We start from the raw sequence: 15,748 nt of genomic DNA, 5'->3' as shown, positions 1-15,748 counted from the left end.
CTCTAGGGGCCCAATCAGGCCAGTGGCCTTGCCTGAGAGCTCCTGAGTGAGTTTGAAGGGGGAGTCCCTCAGTGTATTTGCAGGGGGCCCCCTCAAGTTTTGTTATGCCACTGTCTTAGTCTTAACCTTACTGGTGGATAAAACACCTAAGGCAAAGAAATTGCCCTATCCGTGCTCTATTGATTATAGTTCAACATTCGATAAATTGAACCACTACTTGGTTTAGAACGAACTTGCAAAACAATGGTATAGAGTGGTCTTTATTGCACTTGCACCAGCCCTGCATACCAATACCTGGACAGGGTCTATTCTGTTCAGTCGCAACAATGTTTCTCTTGAAGTTTACATCAGCAATGCTGTTAAGCAAGGTTGTATCTTATCAGTATCTGTATCAGTATCTTGGAACTATTGTTTCCAAACTAACTTGTTCCACTTATTTCACTCAAGTAAAAACACTTTGCTGCTCTCTATGGCAGGTATGTAATTACATCTTCGCTTTTGGCCATGAACGCCATACTTTCTTTATGCTGCCACTTAAATTGATCAACAACCTCAAATCAATTTACTGGCAGAGTGCCAGCCTTCAATGCAATCAATGCTGTCCTACCCTTCATTCAACTTTACACTTAGAATTAAAGTTAAAAACTGTAAACATCTCTTTTCAACTATGTATGTGATTTGCAGACTGCACACAAAGGTGTGTTAAAAAATTGATTTTAGGGACCTCTCCAGCAATGATTCCTATTCTGAATTTATAATGGGCAAAATATTAAGCACTTTCTGTTCAACACTATTATTTGCAGTAATGCATATATCTCACAATGGTACAGCTTAGTAAAATGTTATACAATAGGGCAATGGACACTTTTTTGATCATCAGTACCTCTTCAGAAATAAAACTGGGAGGAAGAATCAACACTTTTCTTGGTATGTTGACATGCTGAGTGTTGCTTGTAGAATGTGAACATATATTCAACCCGTTATGAAGCTTCCCTTTTAGACTATTCTTTAAAACCTTCTTCACCATACCATATAAAAAAATAAACCACCGAAGGACTCTGCAAACCGAGTATCCAGGCATCATTCCCAAACATGACCATGTGGTAATGTATGCTAGTTCTGTTCATAAAAGTATATCCACTGTGCAATAAATGGAGAGTTTTCACTCTGCGGATCACAATCAACTATTTGAACACTCAAATTATCTAATTTCTTCCTAGCTTCAACAATTGCCAATGTGCAGATTATCTTCTACTCAACAAGTGAGTTCAAAACTTGCAGAGTTAATGCAATTGAAATTCTTGTTGCACAAAGTTTAAAATGCTTTGAGAACTGCCTATCACTACCCATGTGAATTCTTCTGAAAAATAGAGTTTCTTCTTGCCTGTAACATATCAGACTCTTGATCTGGGTTTCAGTGTATTAGGAAACTTCCATCTACTGTTGACAGTCTATTTGCTGGGGACTCCTTGCTAATGGAACCTATGGTATGGTGAGAGCAGAAACATCTCCAAAGGATAGTTGGTTGTGCAGGAGTCCTGAGTAGATAAATACTGATTTGATGGGTACTTGATCAGTGACACTCCAACAACATTGCCCCTCAAGTAGACAGTGAAACTGTTGTGGAATGTCATACTAAAGCCCTTATTTTCACACCTGAGGCACCTAACTAATTAAACCTTTAAGCCAGCTAATAATTATGGCAACTAGGGAGCATTTGAGACTCTATAAGTACATTTCACTGGGGCATTGATGTAAGCCTGGTAGTTTTCACTGAAGTTGGTTCAGGACTCGATGACATGAAATGCCTTAAAGGAAAATGTACTGCACAGGCAGTGCATAGTTCAATTGTGGTACTAGAAAGCTCATTCTAATGAATATGGTTACTAAAAATGTACCTCAATTTAGAAACTGTTGTAGATTACTTGTATTGTATCACAACAGTTCTATAGAACTTCATGTTTCTGATGAGCTCATAAAGCACTTCCATTCCCATTGAGAACTCGGTTCCTTTTCAGAAAGTATTGTCTTAATGGTGTTGGATGTAGTATGTCCTGTGAGGAAATGTTGGTTGATGTGAATGATATGCAGAGACATGCTCCAAACTTGTTTATTTTGTGACTTGAAAGTGTAGGGGAGGGGTTAGAATTGCACTTGTTTATGAATGGGGAGCTAGTAAAGCTTCTTCAAGTGTTATGTGAGTGGGGTGTAGTAGTTTGCGAATGATCTTGGTCACAGAGTTATGACTGGTCTGCAGCCTTTATGGGGGTTCCTGGTGATCGCAGCATACAGGTTGTTCCTATAGCGCAACATGCTTTGACCAGGGTGTGTGTGAAACAATTTTCTGGGTGCTGATTGAGCGCCATTTGAAAATCTTACTCAGCATCTTCAGATTATGGAAGTATTATGGAAGCATAAGGCAGTGACAGAGTTTGTTGTGGATGACGATCCTGAGGTCCTTGGCGTGGGTAGTTGGAGTGGGTGTCCGTCCCAGCAACGTTGGCTACCAGGTTGAGTCCTACAGTAAAGTACTCCTCCCAAAGATCCCAATTTCAGTTTTCAGTTTTGTCAGTATTCAGATTTGGACAGTTGGAAAATGTTCAGCTTTAAGCAGTTGGTCTTTGTTCAGTGGACAATTTCACTTATGCAGGCATTGAACTTGATCCAGGTGATGGGAAACTTGTCCATGAGGAAGAGTATGAGTTGTATGTTGTGAGCATAGGAGAGAATGTTGATGTTGTGAGAGTGGATGATGCTGGCCAAAGAGATCATGTATGCATTGAAGAGGGTGCAGCTCAGGAAGGATCCTTGTGGAACTCTGCAGATGAGGTCTGAAGAGAATGGTGCTGTGCTGACTGACTGGGCCCTTGCAGTAAAAAAGGAGCAGATCCATCAGAATGTATGTCCCTGGATTCTGATGTTGTGTAGGCGTTTGATGAGAATGGGGTCAAAGACCAAGTCAAATGCTGCAGAGAGGTCCAGGAGGATGAGGACAGCTGTGTCTCCAGCATTATTCAGATGCCATCCATGGCAATGATGAGGACAGTTTCCATGCTATGGTTGGATGTGTGGTGTCAAGGAGTTGATGGTCATTGAGTTATTTGTTGAGGCATCTATTGATGATTTTTTTCAATGACCATGGTCTAGAATGGTAACAGGGAGATTGGTCTGCAGTTGGCAAGCATCTAAGTGTACAATGAGGGTTTCTTTAGCAATTGTAAGGCAGTTGTTGCATCCTTCCAAGCTTCTGGGAAGGTCACAAGAGAACTGGAGTAATTCTGAATATTTGTGAGCATGGCACTGGTGGGTTGCAGTGCTCTGGAGTAGGCATGGTGGGGCAGGGGTCCAAAGGTGGCAGTAGTTTATTTTGGGTCGATGATGAGCTATGTGGTTAGCTTTAGTTCTTTAATTAAGATCGTGAGGCATTTGGCAAGGACTGTTAGTTCCAGTCGTGGGTTGAATTGCTTAAATGGCAGTGATTTTGTTGTTGAAAAATTAAAAGAGTTGGAGGCAGCCGCTGGTTAGGTTAAACCCTTCACAATGGTGAACATTTCTTTGCTTCTATTGGTGGTGTCATTGATGTGGTCTGCCAGAGCAGCACATTTGGTGGTCTGGATAATTTGGTGGCAGAATGGTCTGATCATCTTCAAAGACACCTCAGCAAAAATAAAATAAGAATACAAACTACAATACCTACTACGTTTTTCATAGGGATAGTCATTATTAACTAGATAAATACATTACCAAAATTTGTGTCCATTTATTTTAGCATACCAACCAAAGTCATGTCATATAAAGATCTGTAGGGGGGGGGGGGTGTGGTGAAGATGGAAGACGAGGCGGTCACCTGAAACGTAGGCTCTGATCCGTGCCTGACAAACCATCCTGTTCGGCACTCCCAGGGTGTTATAGATAAGAAACGCCGACCATCGGAATCCCTCAAAAGCCGATTGGAGCGTCCAGGAGCGGTACGGAGTGGCTGCCCCATTCCCGTGGGCCTCCGACGCGAGTGAGGCCTCATCTGCCGTGGAAGCCCGGGGCTCGCAAACCAGAGAGGCATGGCGGGGCAGTGACCTGGAAGGCGCCGAGGACGGAGCGGCTGGACACGGGAGGGCGCGGTGAGTAGCCGGGGGGAGCACCAGCAGGAGGGGTCGTCGCCTACCAGGAGGCCCTTAACCCCCCTGTGCCCCGCGCTGCTCCATGGCCCGGAGGCACAGCACTTTGGGGGTCATTACAACATTGGCAGCAAAAGCAGTTTACTGGCGTGAAGAAGACTGCCAACACACCGCCGCGGCAGCAGAATTCCGTCACGGTCATTATGACCCACTGCTCGGAATCCGCCAAAAGTCAGACACCCACACAAGTCAGCCACACCAAAGGTCAGTGATAAACTGGCGAAAACAAATCCTCCACCGTCACGCCATCAGAAATAAGCCCACACTATCACAACACACGAATCCACGCGGTGGTCTTTCAACTGCGGTATTCCATTGGCGCTACATACCGCTGCACTCAAAATACACATACATCTCCAAAACACAGCCACATTGGACAATTCAAAATACACACACCTGATACACATACACACACCACTCCCACACACACATTACAATATAAAACACACACCCACATCACGCACAAACCCCTATGACAAAATTACCGAGAGAAGGCCAGAGAGAGATACCACAAACAACTACCAAGTATCCACAGGCACACAATACCATCACCCACATAACTTCCACACATCTCACACAACACACCACTAAATATCACCCCACTTATCACTACACACACCACCCCACACATCACCCACACCTCCCCATGGCACAGCAAAGACACCCTAGGTTCTCTGAGGAGGAGCTCAGGGTCATGGTGGAGGAAATTGTCCAGGTAGAGCCACAGCTATTCGGATCACACGTGTAGCACACCTCCATAGCTAGGAAGATGGAGCTATGGTGTAGAATAGTGGACACGGTCAACGCAGTGGGACAGCACCCAAGAAATAGGGATGACATCAGAACGACCTACGGGGGAAGGTGCGTTCCGTGGTCTCAAGACACCACCTTGCGGTTCAGCCGACTGACGGCGGACCCCTACCTCCTCCCCCACAACTAACAACATGGGGGGAGCAAGTCTTGGCGATTCTGCATCCTGAGGGCCTTGCAGGAGTAAATGGAGGAATGGACTCTGGTAAGTCAACTCTTAACTATTACATCCCCCACCCTACTTGCATGCTATCACATACCCCCACCCTCACCCTCACCCCCATCACTCCAACTCCTCACAAATGTCCCAACATCACAAACCACACATCCTAACACCAAGCCCTGCATGCAACAACAAAGCATGGACACCCATCACCAAAGCATGGCCACTGCACATACCCATACACAACCCTAAACCACCATCACACAAGGACCCACACAGGAATGCAAGCACTGGGGTACACGGTCTCCCACCCATTGCACACCATGGCACACACAGATGTAATAAACATCCTTTATTTCCCTGTAGGACCCCTACCCAACGTCACCGGACAGGACGGTCCACACCACCAACAGAAGAGGCCCACAGTGATGACAGCAGCTCTGTCCAACTGGATCTAGATAAACATTGCGGCCCATTGGGGAACTCTGTTCCCCTGACACAGTCACAGGCCACCACAGAGCTTCCCCCCTCTGGAAACACCAGCACAGCACCCACCCAGCTGGCCCATACCTCTGTCCCCAGGACAGGTCAATCAGCAGTGTGTCCACTACTACAGGAACCCAGGCTAACCCACCACCCCAACAACAACAGGGACCTGGGAGCAGTGGCAGTGAGCACACGGTCCAGGGGACAGAGGCCCAGGAACACAGGGGAACTGGGAGGGCTGCTGTGAGACAGAGGGAGGACAGGCCAAGGGAACCCACTCTCCACAAGGCCCTCTCCAACATCATGGGAGCCTACCACCATTCCCAGGAGACAAGTGCAACGGTACTGGCTAAGTTTCAGGAGACCCAGCGTCTGAAGGAGGAACAGTATTTGGGCTTCAGGGAGGAACTCAGATCCATCAATTCCACCCTGGGCACCATCGTAGGGGTGCTGAAGGAAGTCCTCAACACAGGAGGTACACTGTGGCACAACAAGGGACCCCTGACTCTAGCCTGGACGATGAACTGCTCACCACCTCTGCCGGCGCTAGTGGACAGGAGGCACCGCCACAGGACCACCACACCAGCACCCCACCCCCTGCAGAGGGAGAACCAACCCGCAAACGGTCCCTGAGATCCAGGACAAAGACAGAGAACGATGCCAAGACCCCCGCTAAGAAATGAGACCACCCTGAATGTCATCCCTTTGTCCCACTTTGTCACCCTGTCCATCCACAAACTGCTCCAGCTCCACTTCCTATGCCCATTTGGGCAATGTACCTGTGAGACTAATAGACTGGACTCTGCCATGGACATTCCTCCACCATCACCCCTCACCATTTTACAACCCCGTCCAATATTGAGCACTTAAATAAAAACCCTTAAAGCACAAAACAATCTGGAGTCTGTCTGTGATTTCGAAATAGTGTATTAGCAATTACAGTGCTCTTTCAAATGTAATTCAACATACCTATGTCACATAGCTCTTTTCCATGAGGAAACAAAGCAGATGTCACACAGTGGGACCCACATCTGTGAAATCGTAAGGGAAAGTGACAACTCAGTGACCATACACTGGGTGAAAACGACAGACAGTAGAGATGTAGTAGTGTTAAATTACATGTAGTACAAGCAGGTTTGTCTTCTTACCTGTGTTTCACTGGAAGTATTGCAGGATAACCGAGTTCCTGTTGTCGATGTCCTCTTCTTCTGCTTACTCGTTTTCACTGTCCACAGGCTCCACAGCTGCCACAACACCGCCATCTGGATCATCCTACTGCAAAAAAGGCACCTGTTGTCGCAAAGCCAAGTTGTGAAGCATACAGCAGGCCACAATGATCTGGCACACCTTCTTTGGTGAGTAGAATAGGGATCCACTTGTCATATGGAGGCACCGGAACCTGGCCATCAGGAAGCCGAAGGTCCACTCTATAATCCGCTGAGTTCGCCCATGGGCCTCATTGTAGCGTTCCTCTGCCATTGTCCTGGGATTCCTCACTGGGTTCAGTAGCCATGACAGGTTGGGGTAACCAGAGTCACCTGCAAATGGCGAGGGCAACTGTTAGACACACACTAACCTGTAGGGATATCCCCAGACCCAGACAACCATTCCCACTGACTTGCTTCCAGGTGCTCACCTAATAGCCACACCCGGTGCCTCTGGAGTTGCCCCATCACATAAGGGATGCTGCTATTCCGTAGGATGTAAGCGTCATGCACTGAGCCAGGGAATTTGGCATTGACATGGGAGATGTACTGATCTGCCAAACACACCATCTGCCCATTCATCGAATGATAACTCTTCTGGTTTCTGTACACCTGTTCACTCCTTCGGGGCGTAACAAAGCCGCATGTGTCCCATCAATGGCACCTATGATGTTGGGGATATGTCCCAGGCCATAGAAGTCACCTTTCACTGTAGGCAAATCCTCCACCTTAGGGAAAACGATGTAGCTCCGCATGTGTTTCAGTAGGGCAGACAACACTCTGGACAACACGTTGGAAAACATAGGCTGGGACATCTCTGATGCTATGGCCACTGTTTTTTTAAATGACCCACTTGCAAAGAAATGGAGCACTGACAGCACCTGCACTAGAGGGGGTATTCCTATGGGATGGTGGACAGCTGACATCAGGTCTGGCTCCAGCTGGGCACACAGTTCCAGGATTGTAGCACGATCAAGCCTGTAGATGATGATCACATGTCTTTCCTCCATTGTCGACAGGTCCACCAGCGGTCTGTACACTAGAGGATGCCGCCATCTCCTCACATGTCCCAGCGGACGGTGCCTATGAAGGACAACAGCGAGCACAGAGTCAACCAACTCAGAGGTACGTACCCACAGCTTACACAGAACACAAATCATAATCCGAAATTTGGCCTGTATGAGTGTTGAGGCAAGGCCTGGGTATGTGTGATGCAGCGAAAAATTAAGCCATATGGACCCCTGAAATAGCGGCTGCTTGACCTGTAAAGTGGGACAATGGGATCTGAGGTAACTGCGCTGGTGTTGTACACCATCGGTGTAGGCAGTCTAAGACCGCAGCGCAATTCTGCATTGGTTAACATTGGACCCTGTGGGTCCCAGGAGCCAATGACGATGTACGCCGGCGGTGACGGTACGCACCGCCGGGGACCTGACTGCCATTTTCTATCTGTTCAATCACTCGATACCTGATCTTCGACAAGAGAGGACCTACACTGTAAGTGCTGCTGTGACCTCCGTCTGGAAGAGACAATGGCTCGTGCGTCTGGGGAAAATGCCCCTGCCTTCACATTGGAAGAGTGGGAGAAACTCGGGGATGGGGTCCTCCCCCAGTACACGCTACTCTATGGTCATCCAGACAAACAGGTAAGTACACTGGGAGCATGCTGTATGGGCTATGCCTGTGTGGAGTGGGGTGGATGAAAGATGGGGGGGGGAATGAGGCATGCATGAAACGACAGTGAGTGCATGTGCCACATGGCAAGGGTAGGGATGGGGACCAATGACTGTGACGGCGCAGTTGGTAATAACTTTTCTTTTTCTACTGTACAATTCATGTAGGTCAGCACCCACCAGAAGAAGGACATTTGGTGTGCCATTGCCAAGGAAGTCCGGACCCTGGGGGTCTACCACAGGCCGAGCACCCACTGCCGGAAAAGATGGGAGGACATTCACCGCTGGAGCAAGAAGACGGCATAGGCCCAGCTGGGGGTGGTCTCCCAACGTGGGAGGGGTGCCCGTCGCACCATGACCCCCCTGATGTTCAGTATCCTGGTGGTGGGGTACCTGGAGTTGGATGGGCGCTTGAGGGCATCACAGCAGCCACAAGGGGGTGAGTACACTCTCATTCAACTGATTTTACGCGCAGTGGAGGTGTCTGGGTGGGGGAGGTGGACTGTGGGTTTCTTTAGGCCAGGGCGAGTGTGCTAGTTAGGTCCTCTTCTTCTGGCAGACCCTGTGGCACCCCACCCCACCTGTGTACAGTGCCAAGTACACCTAGTCAGGCTCCTGTGACATCCATGTGTGCAGATGTCGGCCATAGCCTTGTAGGCCATGTCCCAGGGATTGAAGAGTGGACCCCAAGTGCGCGGCATAGTGCGGGGGCTTCTGTGTCTGTCCTGTCCGCCAACTGTAGCGGTAATGCATGCACTCAACATGTCTTTCGTCTGTCGTCCCCCCCCCATTTTTGTGGTCTCCCTCTTCTTGTGTGCATTAGCATCATCAGGCGGAGGAGCAATGGCACCGGAGCAGGAGGGAGCTGCATCCCACATGGCCCTGGAGGGCGACACTACGGACACGGATTTCACCAGTGGGACGGAGGGCGAGGGGAGCACCACAGCTGAGACAGGAGCTGACACCAGTGATACGGACTCGTCCTCTGATGGGAGCTCCCTTGTGGTGGCAGCCACATCTGTGCCCCCCGCATCTACAGGTATAGCCGCCACCCCCCCTACCAGCACCACCCTACCAGCAGCACCTCAGCCTTTGCCCCGTGCCTGCTCACCCAGGAGGGTGGGCATCACCTTCGCCCCAGGCACCTCAGCCCCTGCCCCAGTCACCCCTGCTGCCCTCAGTGAGGAGGCCATTGACCTCCTCAGGTCCCTCACTGTTGGGCAGTCTACCATTTTGAATGCCATCCAGGGTGTAGAAAGGCAGTTGCAACAGACAAATGCATTCCCGGAGGGCATTCATTCTGGTCAGGCGGCCCTTCAGTGAGCTTTTCAGACTCTGGCCTCAGCACTGATGGCAGCTATTGTCCCTGTCTCTAGTCTCCCCCCTCCAACTTCCTGCACCCATACCCAATCCCCTCTACCTCTGCCTATCCCAAGCACACCTTCAGACCAGCATGCACACACGTCAACATACAAGTGAAGCTCAAGCAAACATAAGCACCACACATCCCACAGGCACTCACGCAAGCATCACACACATGTAGACACACCAACATCCACTGCCTCCACTGTGTCCCCCTCCTCCTCATCTCCCTCCTCCCTCCCTGTCTCTTCTCCACTCACACCTGCATGCACTACATCTATAGCCACTACTTCCATCACCAGCACACACACCACCACACCCCTCTCACGTGCAGTCCCCACCCCCACTACCATTCACACATCCCCTGTGTCATCTCCCAGTGTGTCTGTGATGCCACCTCCCAAGATACACAAACGCAGGCACACACCCACCCAGCCAACAGCCATCCACCTCACGACAGCCTACAGCGCATGCACCTTCACCCAAAGTCACCAAACAAACACCTCCTACAACCACAACCTCTTCCTCCACTCCCAAACCCCCTCCAGCTACCTGCCCCAGTGTTCCTAAAAAACTTTTCCTGTCCAACCTTGACCTCTTTCCCTCACCTCCCCCACCTCGTCAGTCTCTTAGGGCCCGACTCTCCAGGTCCTAACCTAGCACCTCAGACTACACAGGTTCGGCGGAACCAGTGGTGCCTGTAGTCACCGGAATCTGGAGTGCACCGGGCAGCAGGGCAGCCAGTGTGGCATGGAGCAGCAGCACGGACAGGCCCCCACCTGTCAAGCATCAAAAGTTTGCCAGTGCCCGGCGGGAGAGGGGGAAGACTCCAGCCACCAAAGCCGCTCGAAGGGGTACAGGTGGGAGTGTGGATTCAGCTGCGACACCTTCCAAGGTGAGGAAGGGCACAAGAAACTCATCAAGTCTGGGAAGAGCACAATGGCGGAGAAGACCGCCATCATCCCCGCTGCCCAGGAGGCCCCCGCCATCATCCCCGCTGCCCAGGAGGCCACCTCCAGCACCAGCCCTGCTGCCCAGGAGGCCCCCGCCATCATCCCCGCTGCCCAGGAGGCCACCTCCATCATCCCCGCTGCCCAGGAGGCCACCGCCAGCACCAGCCCATCTGCCCAGGACAGGACCGCCAGCACCAGCCCTGCTGCCCAGGAGGCCACCGCCATCACCAGCTCTGCTGCCCAGGAGGCCACCGCCATCATTCCCACTGCCCAGAAGGCCACCACCAGCACCAGTCCTGCTGCCCAGGAGGCCACCGCCAGCAGCAGCCCTGCTGCCCAGGAGGCCACCACCAGCACCAGCCCAGCTGTCCAGGACAGGACCGCCAGCACCAGCCCAGCTGCCCAAGACAGGCCCGCCAGCACCAGCCCAGCTGCCCAGGACAGGACCGCCAGCACCAGCCCCGCTGGGCTTGACAGGACCGCCAGCAGCTGAGTCACTGCCAAGGACCTCGCCGCCACAAGCACCGCTGAACAGGACACTGCTGCCACAAGCACTGCTGAACAAGACACTGCCACCACAAGCACCGCTGCCAAGGACACCGCCGCAACAAACACCGATGAACAGGACACTGCCCCACAAGCACCGCTGAACAGGACACTGCCGCCACAAGCACCGCTGCCAAGGACACCGCCACAACAAGCACCGCTGGCCCATGAGCGCCAAGGGCACTGACGCTACTGAGTCCATCACGAGCAGGATGAAGCACTCTGGGCACCAGGCCCCCTCCAGAACCAGTGGAGAGATGCATCCACTACCTCAGTCCTTGGCAGGATGAAGCACTCTGGGCACAAGGCCCCCTCCAGAACCAGTGGAGATTCACATCCACTACCTAAGTCATTTGCAGGATGAAGCACTCTGGGCACCATGCCCTCTCCAGAACCAGTGGCGAGATACATTCACTACCTCAGTCCTTGGCAGGATGAAGCACTCTGGGCACCAGGCCCCCTCCAGAACCAGTGGAGATTCACATCCACTACATCCGTCCTTGGCAGGATGAAGCACTCTGTGCACCATGCCCCTTCCAGAACCAGTGGAGAGATACATCCACTACCTCAGTCCTTGGCAGGGTGAAGCACACTGGGCACCATGCCCCCTCCAGAACCAGTGGAGAGATACATCCACTACCTCAGTCCTTGGCAGGGTGAAGCACTCTGGGCACCATGCCCCCTCCAGAACCAGTGGAGAGATAAATCCACTACCTCAGTCCTTGGCAGGATGAATCACTCTGGGCACAAGGCCCCCTCCAGAACCAGTGGAGATTCACACCCACTACATCAGTCCTTGGCAGGATGAAGCACTCTGGGCACAAGGCCCCCTCCAGAACCAGTGGAGACTGTTATCCACTTGAGAGACTGTGGCTTAGCACTCCCCAGGATTGAACAGTGGGCAACCCACCCACTGGAGAGACTTGAGAGACTGTGGCTTTGCACTCCCCAGGATTGAACAGTGGGCAAACCACCCACTGTAGCGACTTGAGAGATGGCTTTGCACTCCCCAGGATTGAACAGTGGGCAAACCACCCACTGTAGAGACTTGAGAGACTGTGGCTTTGCACTCCCCAGGATTGAGCAGTGGGCATGTGGCCCCCTCGTGGATTTGGCGTCGTGCACTCAACCGGCTGACGTGCCCCCCTTTCACTTCCCCCTGAGGTGCCTGTTTTATTGCTATCTGATGCCCCTGCAGTGTTCTCTCCGTCATGTTCGATTATTGAGTGTGGGCCTCGCCCATGCCGTGTGGGCCCAGTGTTCCACGGACTTCAATGGAGCACTACCTGGACTACTAATCTTGGTGTATATATTTGTTTATAGTGCATTTATATTTTGGCGTACTGGATTTTAATATATTACAATGGTTACACTCATTTCCTTTTGTCATTGCATTCTTCCCGGGTGCTTGGGGGGTGTAACTGTAATGTATCATGCTGTATTATTGTGTGTGTGTTGTAGTGGGTGAGGGTGGGGGTGTTGCGTGTGAGTGTCACTGTTTTTTCCCTCCCCCCTCCCCTGTGTCGTAGGTGCAGTACTCACCGTGGTCTTCGCCGCCGGCATTTGTGCTGGCAGGATCTGAAGCTCGGGTTCCATGGCGTCCTGATTCCTCGTGGGGTGTGTAGAGGTGAGCGTTTTCCCTATGAAGTTCTGTTTCCGCCGTGTTTTTGTTTGCGATGAATCCGCCCTGGAAAAGGTGGCAGATTGGACTGTTGTGATACTGTGGGTGGTACACTGTCATCCGCCTGTCTGTTAGCGGTGACCGCCATGCTGTTTGTTTGTACCGCCATGGCGGTCGGAGTGTTAAAGTGGCTGTCTATGTTGGCGGTGTCCGCCACGGTCGTAATTCCACTTTTTTTCCTCCAGCCTGTTGGCGGTCTTACCGCTGCCTTAACACCGACCGCCAGGGTTGTAATGACCACCTTTGTGTGGGACGGAGACCCGAGGAGCGAGGTTCCATTGGCATCAATAGGCACAAATTACAACTACCCAGAGAAGATCCCCTCCCCCTCCTCTCTTGCCAGCGCAAATCCCCAGCTGCAGAAAGGAGTAAATTTGCTGGACAATCAGCCTGTTGGGGGTGAGCAACACCATTACATATAGACAAATAGCGGCAAAACAATGGGCCATGGAAATAGCAGTGAGATGAAAGTGGCTACCTGTATCATGCACTAGGATGCCCCAGGCGGTGCAATAACACCACAGAGGACCTGACTGATCCGTCAATCTCTCCGGCTCCGCAACTGGATGCCATCACCCTACAGGGCGGCGGCTCCTGGTGTCCACGCTGCCCTGCCTGCGGTGACTGTGGCCACTCAAAAGTAATTGGTCTCGTGCTGTATGGACTCTGAGTAATTTGATGGTGACGACCCCCGGTCGCAGTTCGGAGTGTGGTACATGCACTGGATGAACAATTTACGACATAGTGGTGCGAAACTGCTCAGCTGACATGGCGGGGAAATCTAAGGCGTCCAAAGCCCAAGAGCGTCCTGTCCCTGCGGCTCTCTCGGGGGGCCCCAGGCGGCGCCTAGTCTACAGTCCCTGGAAACTACACTGCAATCCCACTTGGGCCAATTTGAAAAAAAATCCTATAGGCTGGTCATGAACACTAAATCATCACTTGAAAACAGAATTGCCACGGTATCTCAGGACCTCAATTTGCTTAGGGTGGACCATCGTAATCTAGCAGAGTCGGGACAGTAGAGTCCACGCTGGGCGTCATGCACCCACTGGTCTCAGAGAACCAGAAACAAATTCAACGCTTGGACTCTGAGGTGAAAGACCTTTGGAGACGTGCGGAGGAAGCAGAGGGCAGATCGCGCAGCAACAATGTATGCTTTATGGGATTTCCCAAAAGATCGGAAGAGCAAAATTCTGAGTTGTTCCTGGAGCAGTGGCTGATTAAGGAGGTGCTGAATGGTGTCCCATCAAAGTTCTTCTCAGTGGAAAGGGTAAATAGAGTTCCGGGGAGACAACCGGCTCCGGGACTGCCGCCTAGACAGATGATTGCACGATTCCTTAACTATAGAGATCGAGATGCGATACTCCAATACTTTCACAGTAAAGGCCCGATCCACTATGAGGGAACTTCTATCACTGCCTACCCGGACTTCACCCAAGAAGTACAGTGCCAACGTCACTCTTACATGAAAATTAAACAACGTCTCCGTGAACATAACATTACGTATGCCCTGATGTTTCCTGCTAAACTCAGGGTGGTTGCGGATGATCGTACTCACGTTTTCACCACCCCGGCGGATGCCTGGACATGGATGTATAGCACAGACCCAAGAAGAGGCAGGAAACGGTGATGCCTCACATCGCCGGCACGGAAGAGTCTCATGAAACGGTCAAAGGCGCAACCCACGGAAACACAAGCTGCGGCCGAGAGAGCAAGAGTGTTAAAAGAAATGACTCTGCACACACAAAACTCTTTTGGAGTGCTACAGGCCCCTCTGAGCGAACATACAGACTCAGTAGCTCCAACTCGACCATTATGGAGGCGCTAAAGGGTCCTACGTTTACACCCGATCTGCAGATGTGCTGTGATTACTGCAGGAGAAGGTTTTTCTTTTTCATGGTCCTACATTGGAACCTCAAGGATATGGGGATGAGTAATTTTGAAATGGCATTGCCTTTACATACATGCACCAGTCTGATATCCTTTTCCTTTCCATTTGCAGCATATTGACTCGGTCCTGGGAGATAATGTGGTTATAAACCTTGGGAGCGCCGATACGTTTACTCTTTGCTTAAATGTTGGGGGCCCCTTATAAGGGCAAGAGACATCAAATTTATACCTACCTCAAACATCAGACAATACACATCGCTATCCTGAAGGAAACTCATCTATTGGAAGCTGATTTGCAGGCAATAAGGGGGGCTGGTGGGGACAGATCTTAGGCACATCATTTTCGGCCTACGCGACGGGGGTACTAGTGTGGAAAGCGCAAGGGGTGCCATATGTACAACACACACAGAAGATAGATCAGGGGGGCAGATATGTGGTGACAGAGGGACAGCTCTACGGCAAACAACTTACAATAATAGGGATCAATGCCCCTAGCAGCGTGTTAACTGAATTCCTCCGTATAATGTCCCCATCGCTGCTGATGACCCCTGCAGCACCTGCCGTTTGAGGTGGTGATTTTAATAGCACTTCAGATGTATCGCTGGATTGTTCGACACCACCTCCATCGCGGATGGCATGTAGGCACGGCGCTAGTCCACTGGTGGCCTGGGCAGGGGACATGGGATTGCACGATATGTGGTGCATTGGCCACGCGGCACACAGGGAATACTCATTCTACTCTGCGCCCCACAAGGTACACATTAGGATAGATATTCTGTGGGAGACTACAGATATATGCTCTTT

This window comes from Pleurodeles waltl, chromosome 7, assembly GCF_031143425.1.
Source record: "Pleurodeles waltl isolate 20211129_DDA chromosome 7, aPleWal1.hap1.20221129, whole genome shotgun sequence".
Lineage (NCBI taxonomy): Eukaryota > Metazoa > Chordata > Amphibia > Caudata > Salamandridae > Pleurodeles > Pleurodeles waltl.
Note: the sequence above shows the minus strand (reverse complement) of the source record.